Genomic DNA, 12,762 nt, shown 5'->3' with positions numbered 1-12,762 from the left:
TTATCAAAAAGCAATTCGCTCATGTGTCAGATGAGTATGAATATATGCGTTTTCATGTGACATAAAACTGAAAATATTTAACAGAAAACTCTTTTTTTTCTACTGTTGTTGCATTAGTTCGATTAACTTTATAAAACTATGGACTGAATTTGAATAATTCCCTGTTTCAGGCATGTACTGTACATGGGGTTCTGTCCATTACAAGAACAGTATCTCAAAAAGTCATTAAAATGTCATACCAATCTACGCTATATGGCCAGTCTGTTCCATGGGGCCACCCGACTCTTTCCTCATGTCAAGTACTTTCCAGCTACTTCAGGGAGAATTATCTGTCCGAGGTCAAGTAGGAGGCTGCAACACATGTAGCTTGTTTAACCTTTGACCCTAAAGCATATCATGTGCCCTTGCTTGAAGGAAATCATCTCTTTATCATTTTGACCTCTAACATGTGGGAAGGTGGACTTCTTCTCTGAGAGTGGAGACCTTGTGTGTTACACAGGAGAGCAATAATGGTTTAACACTAATATAATATTTGTATTTCCTTCTCAAACTGTTTTCCCCCTCTTACTCAGCATGATTCTTGATGTGAAACTTGTTTATGGTGTTTTTTCACCTTCATAAAAACATCTCTGTGGCTTTTACGTGATTGTATCTCAGGCAGACTTCAGCTCCACGGAAACGGGGGCTTCCATTGACCACAGGCCGTATGAAATGTTTTTCCTGCTCAGCCTGTGGCTGAATTGCATCATGAAACGAAAGTGCCTTGTGTAGCAGGGCGAACCGCCCAGCCAAATGACACACGAACAGCTGAACACAGACCTTCAGCATTTCTCACTGGAACTCACTGGACATATAGAAGCTCATAATCAAACATATTTATTGCTATTCAGTGTCAGTATCAGGCAGTATTTGCAAAACTTGTAAAGACTACTAAAGCGCTATTAATTATTAATACTAATCATTGCCCTTAACTTACTCAGTACGCATAATTTTGTGTAGAACTTGAGACAATATCTATGCATTGTTAGCAAATATAACCTGCTTTTGGTCTATGCAGTGTTTTTTCCCTCCACTTATACTCCACTGCCATCTGTTTCCTGATATTAAAACATTTAACAGCTGCTTTTCTGGCTAAGAAAGAAGTCACCATCCGTATATCACATGCGGAAGTGGACTCTCTTGTCTTGTTCACTTAATGTATGAATGTTAACTGTCATCTGGCCACCCTATATATCCTGACAGTAGTGGCCAGCTCTAGACAGATTTATAGTAGTGTTATTTCCAGTCAGATGTCGAAAGGGGGGAGAGTACTTCTAAAAATCATTCTGGGCCCCACTTGCCAAACGCTGGAAAGCTGGAAAGGCTGAAATAATTTACGATCTGTTCCCCACCGATGAATAACTGTTGCATGTCGATACTGCGGTTATGCACGGTACACATTGACGTTTTATCGTAATGCTACATTTTGTAGTGTTTTTAATATGTTAATGTTTGATAGAGCAAGTTAGACCTCTGTGATGTATTATTAATAACAGTAATGCAGACTGCAAAAATGCATTTATCGATATTGAAATTTCTGTGCACAGTGTATTTGAACTTTTACTTGAATATTTTTTTTTTTTTAACTGTATCTCCAGTATGTGTAAAGCATCGGGTCAGGGATAGTGTATCGAAAGACAAAAAAATATCCTTCAATGCATATATATATAAATGTCATCTACATTTTATATATTTAGTCTTAATCCTGTCACATCATGGTCTAAACAAATAATTCTTGAACAAGTTTAGAATAATTTGTTGAAATAATGTTTGTCATTGATTATATTTATTTTTCGTTCGATCCATTCCTGAAAGGTATTTATTTATACGCAAATGTAAGTGCGTGGCATTTTGGACCGGTAAGTATTAAACAGAGCATGATGGTGATAACCTTAAATTAATTCCTTGTTTCCTCTCCCTGAGTTTATTATTCTTAGCTTAGGCCAGGTGTAGTCGTGCTGAGTCTACTATAATTGTGTGCATGCTACTTAGGCGAAGACCGCAGTGGTAATAAACCGAATTACACAATAAATTCTTCCCAGATGGCCTGCAAACGTATCTCCCTGTCCTGTCGGCCTGTGTTCAAAGTGTGTCCCGGTTTGCTTAGGTCCACACACACACACACACACACACACACACGCGCACACACATGGTCACATAGCGCATGGCGATTTTGAATGTTTGGGTTAGCCAAAAGATTGTTTCCATCTTGCAGTCCGCCAGATTTTAGACCATTCCTTTACTTCCTCTACCAGCACAGTTATGGACTGTGTTGCGTAGCTGTGTTTTGATAACCCCTTAATTGATGTACAGTTCAGGAAGCTGTTGAGGATCGACTGTGGATGACAACTGTGGCCATTGCTTACTTCATTTTGTATTTGCATAGATATTCTAGTAAATGCAAATACTAAATTATCAAACTTCCTTTAATATTTACATGACATTAATGGTGTAAGGTAACTGGGGTCTACATTAAAGTGCCAAATTGAACCTCAATTTTATCTCTCTGCTGATATGTGTAAACTCTCCTTAAAAGTAGCTGCCCCTGAGGGTGCTCCATCAAACAGAAGATGAAGAAATCAATCAAAAACCACAGCGATGGCAGAGAAATGGAGAACTGAACTCTGTCCCGATCTCCAAAGCATTCATTTTCATTTAAGTAAAATATGAGAATGGCAGTGTGGAGTAATGGTTTGTTGCAGCGGAGGTTTTGGGTTTCTGTGCACCGCTGCAGGTCAACTCCACGCTAAGCCTTCAGTTCATGCTAATCTTGCAGAACATTGACTATGAAAATGTCTTCGTCCAGGTTCTTGTTGGAACCCCAGCCCTACCACTCAGTTCAGAGAAGCCTCATGCCACGGGCCCCAGTCACCGTTGTGCTTCTCCGCAGTTCTCTCACAGATTTCCACACACCGTGCCGACGGGGTGCAATTCGGGGAGGGAGACGGAGTTAATCCGCGGTAGTCGGTGAGCGTGCCGCACAAAGGCTTCTTGGGAACCCCTGCGCTGGGAGGGATCACCGCACGCTCCAGGGTCCTCACATCCAGGGGAGCGGGTTGGAGCGCGCACACACACACACACACACACACACACGCACGCGCACACACACGCACGCACCCAAGCCTGTGTGGCAGTGTGCAAAACCACACAACGACGCGTGGTCCTCATATTGGAACCAGCTGCCTTGAAAACCCCTGGCTCAAGGTTTACGATGTGCCCGGTTCACCAATTCACGCTTGGAAAACACAGAGTAATTATAGTAATAAACGTCTTAGCCGTGTGAATAGATTCGAAGGATTATCATCCATCTTCTGACAATTCATCTAGGACAGGGTTGGGAGTTTGAACGGATTACCCTCATGATTAAATGCATGGCTGACGTTTGTTTAGTTACTTGTTCACTTATCTGTCTTCGGTATTAGCCTTACATTTGTGTGGTATGTTATGAGCAGATGCTGAAATTGGGTTTTGAAACACTTCTAGGTAGAGGAAAGGGAAGGAGGGCTCCACCTCTACGGTGTGGCGTGGTCCTGATCTCAGTTTGACAAAGCGCCGTCTTCTGGTCAGCCATGATTCACATCGGCGTACACGCCCTTACATCTTATTCTTCCAACAAAGGCAGCACACCATATTGTTACACTAATCCCGGTGTTGTGAAATTCCTCTGGTGCCTCACAGCAACAGGTACCTCTTCGATTGTTTTGCGTTCAGTGTGCGTTCCATAAATTGCCATATACCACCGTCAGGGTAATTATTTTTGAAAAGAATAGTTGTGATGGAAAATATATTTTATTGACTCCCGGTACATGATTTATGCCGTATGAAAATATCAAAATATTGATTGAAATATTGTCAAAATATTTTTTATACCTAGATAATGTGATGCAACAGCCTTATAGATGCTCCTGTAAAAGGGCACGGAGTTAGTTACTTGCAGCTAACAGTACACTGTGTTTTCTGCTGTACATACAGTGCTGTGATAAAGTATTCCCTCTGTTTTTTCTTACTCATAACACTTATCTCATAACACTTGTATAACACTTGTTGATCTCCAAACAAATTTAGGACAATATAAAGGACGAAACCCGAAACACGGTTTCATCGAAAAAAAGTCAGTTACTTTGTCACATGGGTGAATTATTTTCCTTCAATAATCCAAAAATTTTGTTTTGCATTTACGGTACTCAGGTTGTCCTTTGTATTATACTAAACTTGTTTGTTGATTGGACACGATTACATGTTATGGATAAGCAAAAAAGTGAGAATTAGCGCTTTGTCCCCGCACTGTATATGATGATCATAGGTACAGCACCTTCCACCTGGGCTTGAACTTTCTAATCACAGATCCATGTTCTTCACTCTCTAGATGCATTGCTTTTGTAAGTGTGACAGGTAGTTAGATCACCATAGACTGTTGCTGAGAGAATTGGGAAGTGTTCAGTATAACCAGTGACAACAATATGCAGTGTGCAGACTGCAATAGTCTGTTCTTGTACTATAAAAGACAATTCCTTCCAGACACCTCTGCAAAAAAAAAAAAAAAAAAGATGATTCTCTAGGTAGCTTGTGGGTTGGAAGAAATGAGTAAATCCTTCATGAGATCATTATACTGACACCTAGTGTTCATTCTTGTCATTACTTCAGTGGTATCACTCGTTAATTCTAGTGTCCTATTATAGGTAGATTATGATTTTAGGGTCTTCCCACTGGATTCTTCAGCTTGTAGAGGTTAAGAGGCACAGATGTGGCATAAGTGTTTCTTATGTGAGATTCTGTAGATAGAAATTAATACAATTAATTTTAGCAATTATCTCTTTTAATTCTTTGGAGGGTTAATTGATATCTCAAAGTGTCAGTTAAAGATTTATCAAATGTTTAGGGAAGCGCACTTATAATTGAAAGATTGGTTTGAATCCCCGACCAGCAAGGCACCCCTGAGGTACCCTGAGCAAGGTACCGCCCCCAAGCCCTGCTCTCCGGGCGCTGAATTAGCTGCCCCCTGCTATGTCACATTGTCACATATGGGTTAAATGCAGAAGACACATTTCATTGTTGTGCACTGTGTGCTGTGGTGTGTCAACAATGACAATCACTAAATTAAATTAAATTAATTGTTGCAGTAATCTTAAACAAAATGTAATCATGAATGTTTATAACATCAATGTAAATCAGTTGTAATAGTTTTAGTGACTTCAATATTAATATCAATATTCAATGTCAATAGTTTACTGATAGATTTGAATTATTGCTGTTTCCGGTCAGCAAATACAGTTAAAAATCTGCAGCATGGTCAGTTTCTTGATTTAAAAATCACACATTCTGGAATTTGAAGCACAATCTTCTGGCCAGAATTTAATTTTTTAACCATAGTGTAACCATTTCATTGAATATAGCTACCTATTTGTCACCAAAAATTTTTATATTTTCCTTTATTTTTGCCCTTTGGATTGATAAACTTAACTAACTAAGCTTGAGTCATATTTGTGTTCGGCTGCTCTTATGGTATAGAGGATTGGTGTTGCCTGGGTGAAACTGACACGCTCTGTACAGTTGGTGCATTCTCGGTCGACTGCCCATGTGCAGGCCACATGAGCGTGAAACCCGCTGCAAAAAGGCATCATTGTGCTGCGTTCTGTCAGTGCATTATTACACGTAATTGTTCTCAACGTTAATCGGCCCTATTCTGAGCAAGTTGTATATTCTCAGGTATCAACGCTGCTGGTTCCCTTTTCACTGAGTAAAACAACACTGGCCTGTTAGCCTTAAGCTGACATTTAATGCTTCGCTGCTCTGGAACGGTCGCCAGAATTAGAGTTCGAATACTGTTTAGACCACAGCGAATGATTGAGTTTATCACTGTTTATTAATAAAACGACATGTTATGCATCAGGTGCTGGTTGTATCTGGACATTGGCTGGCCCTGAATGCTTTTGATTTCAGTGCAGTTCTAAAGTGCAGACTTCAGTTTGATTGACTGCTTACATGGCCTTGTGTTAGACTAAAACCCAAACATCGCACAAAGGGGAAAAAAAGCATTTTCATGACAAGCTACCATTGAATGACTTTGCTGGACTTGCCTTCTTTTCTGAGAATGCCAGGTGCAGAAATTGGCTTGTTTAATTTACCAAGTCTACTTTATTTGGTTCATAGCTACTATTTATGCATGGCCACACATGGTTCGCTGCATGTAACACTATAGTATAAACTCAAATTTTTTTTTGCTTTGTTTTGTTTTTTTTGTTTTTTTTTTTATAAAAAAAAAAGATTAAAATGCTTTCATTGTTATTTCAATTCCTACTCAAAAATTGCCATTTATGTTTTGCTATTTTTTGGGGGTTCTGTGACATAATGCTTGTCAAAAAAGGACCTTTTCTCTGTTGTCTGTTTAGACTTGAGAAATGTCGAATTAGGAAGATCCTTGTCTGATGGACGTAAAGATGCTTTGTAATATCCCCAATAGAACAGCTTCCTAGGTCAGGTCAGGACACTGAAAAGAATATGGTCACCTTGTCTCCTTGCTGTTTCTCTTTTAACATCATGATACACAGATGGTGGTGTTTTAGACAAAAATCCCTTTGTTTTACATCTGATTTTGCAGCTGATTTTATTATTACTAAAATTTTACTCCTTTTCCTTCATTTCCTGTATAATCTGATTTATCTGGCGACTGTCTTTAATGTTCTAATTCTGTGATGCTCTTCTTCCAATAAGTTTAATTATCCTTCTCATTTGTATATTTTCCGGAACTGCTTATTGCATACAGGTTCACGGTGTGGTCTGAGGAAGCACAGGGCACAAGGCAGGGGATGGCCTGGATAAAGGTTGCATGGGATCCACAGTCGCATACTATGGGGTGCTGAGGGACACCAGTTCACTTAGCCCGTCAGAGGTGCCTGCAACACCTGGCAGAAACATCCAAATGCAGGGAGAACATACCAGCAAAACACGCAATTTGGCTTGTAGTCAAGCCCATGTCACAGGTGGGTGTGAAGATACAGTGTCACACTCTGAGCTTCCACTCCAAGTTTAATTAAAACTGATCCCTTTTCCATTTCCTAATTAGTATAAATACTAGTCCAGTAAGAATGGATTCATTTAGCATGTCCCTGGTTGCGTCAGCCTGAATCGAGTGTTCAAGAGACGAGACTAAAGGTGATTTGATCAGACTGATCTTTTAGAAAACACCATTCAGATAATTAATTCATCTAGGCTGAGTGTAATGGCTCAAAATATAAGCCTGTCTATGGAAAAATACATATATATAATTTATCTTGCCCCAGTCTTTATATTCTGGTAACAAATGTTTGAAACGTGTGAAAGCCTGAGTTTCGTGGCTCTTATGTTTTACTCTGAGATTGACAAAAGCAGATCTGCGGTACAGGGTCATGTTCCCATTTCGGAGTTAACAGCTTTCATTTCACCTGATCGTTAAGGCTGCCACTTTTAGAAATGCCAGTAACGTTAGACTGGCAGCCGCAGCTCTGTCTAGGTGTCCTGGTGCACATCTCTACGTAAGGCTCTCGTTTCCCCGATGTTGTACTGATGCCGCATCTGACGGGAAGCTCATTGTTTTGGATCCTCCCCTGTACAGCTATCAGGGACTTTGTGTTTCGGAAAACAGTGATAACACCCCTCGCCAAACTGCATCATTAAAGCCTCAAACACGGGGAAAATATTTTGTCTCTGCATGTGGTTTCACATTCCAGATTATTGTGGCAATGATACTGTTTTGTTTTTATTTTTTGATTATAAAATGCAAACCTTTTTTTCTTTCTTGATACTTGGCATTTTGGCTTTTCTCCAGCTTGTCTCAGCATGCATCCAGAGCTGGTCTGATTCAGACAGACTTTTTCATGCCATTAAATCTTTACTTTCACCATGGTATAACTTCTCGATTATGGGCAGCACGGTGGCACAGTGGTTGGAGTTACCAGATTGCCCGTAGTTGTGCCTGGGTCAGTGGATGGTATGTGAGTGGGCCGTGCGATGGGTTGGCGCCCCATCCTGGGTTGTGGATGGTGAATGGAAGGATGGAACATCTTGATCATTGAAACTGATTGCCTGCCATGTAGACGAGCATGCACACCTTCAGTAAACTTAAAAAAAAACTTTATACACTTATGTTTTGTGTTCCTGTTCTTAGTGATTTATTTATTTTTTTGGCAATTTTCAGAAGGCTGAAAATTCTTTATATTTTAATGGGGCGTCAAGTGTTTTTGGCTCAAGTTCTTTGAAATGAAAGTGACCAAATTCATTTCATTGCTTTTTTAAAAAATGGAAGAAATATAGGTTTATATCTAAATATCGGTAGGTTTATAGGTAAATATCAGTTAAAGCTGATGTTGTTTCTGCACTTCTAGTAAATACCCTCACTGATGTTCGACAAAGTCTGTGAGCTGCATTTCCCTCAGCAGGTGGCATACATTTTACTGAGACGACTTTAGGCCTCATGTGCTCTCTAGAATGTATAATTCAGTAATTTAGGAATATACAGACGCTCCCCGGGTTACGGTGAGGTTAGGTTCTGATAACCTTCTTAAAATATCTTACAATCTTAAAAATATCGTAAGGCGAAAATGCATTTTGATACGGTACACCTAACCTAACAATCATCATAGCTGAGCCTAGCCTAGCCTACCTTAAATATAATTAGAAGACTTACAGTAGCCTACAATTGGCCAAAATCATTATCACAAAGCCAATTTTATAATAAAGTGTTGAAAATCTCATGTAATTTATTGAATAATGTACAGAAAGTGAAAAACAGAATGGAACTGGAATACCCATCGTAAAGTGGAAACATGGCAACACGGACCATCGTAACCCAGGGAGCGTCTGTAATTCAATTAATGTCACTTTATATTAGATTCTTCACAGTTGCCTGGAAGAATGAACTTTGCTTCTCATGCTGGGCAGTTTTTATCTTGCTTTTTCTTTTTTTAATCGTGGAATAGCCGTGTCCCCCCTCATTTAAACAGAATCAGTGTAATTGATCTGCACATGAAGATTGTGGAATTACCCTTTACCTTCTCCTCCGCTTTCTTCAGCATAATTAAATAATGGATTTCATTTCAAAACTTCGCAGTAGCCGCAAAGAAGAAATTGACCTGTTTGTTTTTCTTCGCTGCCCTTCTGAAGCTTGAAAGTCATTTTTATTTTCTTTCCCCCCCCCCTCCACTAACATGACAAGAACCAGCACATTGAAACCACTGTCCCTTGGAAGTGTGTCATACTGTGGAGGAAAAATGCTTTCGGTTAGTGTCACAGAGTGGTAAATCTCCCTCAGCACTAAACACCTGCTATTTCACTCAGTCATCGGACTCATTTCACTTCATAATCACTTCAGTCGTTTCCCAAAAGCAAATTGTGAAATACAAAAAAATCTGCTTTTGACGTTGTGAATAATATTTTATAGGGAAAAACAAAAGTCTTCATGGTTTACAGTGATTCGAATGACTGCAATTAATTTAGATTTTAGATTTTATTTTTTGCGAAGCACGGTTATCTGGGAAAATGTTTTAACTTTTCAAATACGAAATTAAGTTTTGAAAATGTAATTATTTAGCTAGACTATTAGATTAGGTAATCGTGTTGTGTAACAATCCTCCACCCTTAAAACTTTGTCCATGTAATAAATTACCATATGTATAATGTTCTTTAGTTAATGTGAATTTAGTTAGAATTGGGAATACAAATTGGATTTTCTGGAAGTGCAATGAGGAGCATTTGTGAATCTGCATCATCTTCCCACTGTCTGCACTCATTATCACCGTGTGTTTTGTGGACACTGAAGCATCAACTGCAAAATGAAAAGGGAAAAACACAACCCCGGATTTCTTAGAATTATTCAACGGGTTTGATAGCTCAAGCATTCCAGAAATGGTAAAACAGACCTTCGTCCGGAGGCAAACAGCGGGTCTGCTCAGAATAGCCTGCAGTGATAGCTGTATATCCCATTTGCTAAACCCATGCTCTGTAAACAAGCTGTGTTCCTTATATTTTTACTCAAGTTGGTTTATTCTCTGTTCAAAGTAATCGGAAAATTAGAATTAGTAGTGCTTCCAGAGCCGAATATTAGTAATCACATTAATTTACATTACTGTAATTTATTTCACCCAATCACAAGCCATCTGCCATCACCTGTAAAGAGCTGATTCTCCTCAGTTGTACAAACCTGACTGTCAGGAGGCAGAATTACATTTTTTATTTTTTTTTTGGCAAAATACGTGCAGCTTAACTAGCTCGCTATGAGATGGAGTGCAGGCAGAGTAGTATGGGTGTGGTGAGTAGACTGCATGGCTGGACAAAGATACCTTAAAGCTGGGAAGTCTGTCTCACTCTGACAAGCTAACTAGCTAGCTGTGAGAACCAACAGAAGGGTTACTCTGGTACAAATGGTGGATACTTTTGAAGATAATGAGAGTAATGTGTCACGACACACAGGGCCTGGAGTACTGTGGTGTATGGGGCTTTGTAGTCGCTGGCCAGTCAGACTGCCCACGCTGACCCCTGTCTACTACCTAAAGCACCTACGATGTGCATGCGGGTGTCATGACTGGACCTTGGAGCAGTGGAAAAAGGGTTGCCAGGTCCAACGAATCCTGTGTTCTGTTGCATCATTTCAGTAGTCTGGTATGTGTCAAGCATCTGTGGGATGCGTTGAACCAACAAGTCCAATCTGCGACTGCATAGACCCACACAAGCGGTGCTTCCTGCATTGTGTCGTGACACATTACGTCTGTGATCATCATCAAAATTATCAGTCATTTCTGCCATAGCCCTTCTTTTGATTCGTACCCGAAGGGAAAGCCTTCATGCTCCCCCCGCATTGATGTGTTCTGCCCACTCAGCATCCTGCCAGTGGTTCGTGGTCCTTCTCTCCCGGCACCACTCTCAGTAGATACCTAACATGGTTCACCATGAGCACCCCACAAGCCTCACTGTTTCAGAGATGCTCCCACACAGTCGTCTGACTATTAGTCAAAGTTACTCAGATTATTATCGCTGCCTATTTCTTCTGGCTTAGTTTACCGGCCAATATATCACCAATGAAATGCACTATTTTTACAAGATAGATAATTTATCACTTCACATGGGGGTGGACATAATGTTTTGGCTCATTGGTGTATATCCCAGAGCTAAAAAAGCCCTTTCAGAATTATTCTGTCAATCAAATTTATATCTATATAAACATATCTAAGCTGAAAGACATGTTGATATGATGTAAAAGCAGTATTCATGTGATTTAAAGTAAGGGTAGTTTTCTTTTTTAATGTGTTATGTTACTGTATATGTTTACTGTATGTAAATGTCACATGTTTCTGCTGGGTATGATGTCATTGTTATACCAGAAAAATAACAAAATCACCTCTGTGTTACTTGGGCTGTTACTTTTGTTGTTTACATTGCCGTGACTTGACCATGGCTAACCATGGTCTGTATTGCTCATCAAGCCATTTATTTATGTGAGCCCCTGCACCTCTCCATAAGGCCTTGTCTCTGCAGATGGTGTTTTGAACCAGCAGTGCCATTTTTGTAATGTTTGTTTTAAACTATTTAGTGTGATAAAATTGCCGGATTTGTTTGGACTTGCTTAACTTCCCCATACCTCCCCCCCCCCGTTTTTTTTCCTCTGCGTTTATTTCTGTTCTACATAAAAACAAGCCTTGCGCAGCTCTCACTATTGCTACTTTAAATGACCTGCACCTAAACGCGCATGATTGTGTGACATCGTGCTCAGCCTAGCCGCATTTAGGCCCAGTCGACTCCTTGATAGTTGTATGTTTGTAATGTGCTATTTGCCTGACTTGCACATAGCTTTGGATGAAGGCATCTGTTAAACAAAGGAAATATACTGTAGATGCCTCGTGATGACTTAAAAAGGCCCTGAAAAGTTAGCCTACTCTATATCGTTAACCCTGTCAAGTTCTAGTTAACCTAACCTGGGGTTTGTGTAGAACAAGCAGGGTTAAGCATCCAGTGAAAAGCTTGCAGAAAGTTAACACTGTGATCTTTCTGTAGGAAAGAAGTTGCTTAATTTTTAGGCATCCATTGCATTCAGATCTTTGGGAGGACAGGTATCATTTTGCAAGGAAGGCGAAAGTGATAAATGAGGTCCGTCAACTCTTATGAAATAAAATAATTGCAGAGCTCAGTTGAGAAGACATTTGTTTTTTCTTCTGTCCTAACTGCAGGTTAAGAGCGTTGTTTCCATACGATCTCAACATCATTATTGGTACAGCTTAATTCTGGGGGGAAAAAGGAAAAAAATACAAATACTTTTTAAAATAATGCAGGTTCTAGCTTCAGAGACTGTGAACCGACGGGAATCCATAATGCGTGTGGAGCCTGGAAGATGGATAGAACACCTAAGAACCAGAGAAGCTAGCTGTTCCTGAGTGAGCCTTTCACGGCAGGAGTCTGGTGATTGTAGCCACTGACATCTGGGTTTTTTATTTTTTTTAGCGCCATTATCTCGAACCTTGGACGCGGATAGCGGCGGCTCGGCCTGCCTGTTAGCCGGGTTCCACTGCCACACTTGATTATCAGAGACGCGTAATGGTTTTGTAACCGTTAGTCCATTGCAGAGGAAGCATGTCTCCGGCTTAGCATAATGATTTATGGGCCACATCCCATGCCAAGTAAACAGTAGCCAAGATGAAAAGGAATGCAACTTTTTTGCCCCCTCCACCACCTCTTAAAGAATATTAATAACAACCATTG

At 40.0% G+C, this 12,762-nt stretch overlaps 1 protein-coding gene across 6 annotated transcripts in view; it reads left to right on the top strand.

Annotated features, from left to right (window-relative positions):
* supt3h (SPT3 homolog, SAGA and STAGA complex component) overlaps positions 1-12,762 on the top strand; it is an 86,113-nt gene that overhangs the window by 48,441 nt on the left and 24,910 nt on the right. The gene's annotated exons all lie outside the window — the stretch shown is intronic.

This window comes from Paramormyrops kingsleyae, chromosome 14, assembly GCF_048594095.1.
Source record: "Paramormyrops kingsleyae isolate MSU_618 chromosome 14, PKINGS_0.4, whole genome shotgun sequence".
In the NCBI taxonomy this organism is placed as follows: domain Eukaryota; kingdom Metazoa; phylum Chordata; class Actinopteri; order Osteoglossiformes; family Mormyridae; genus Paramormyrops; species Paramormyrops kingsleyae.
Note: the sequence above shows the minus strand (reverse complement) of the source record. Positions and strands in the feature narration are given on the sequence as shown.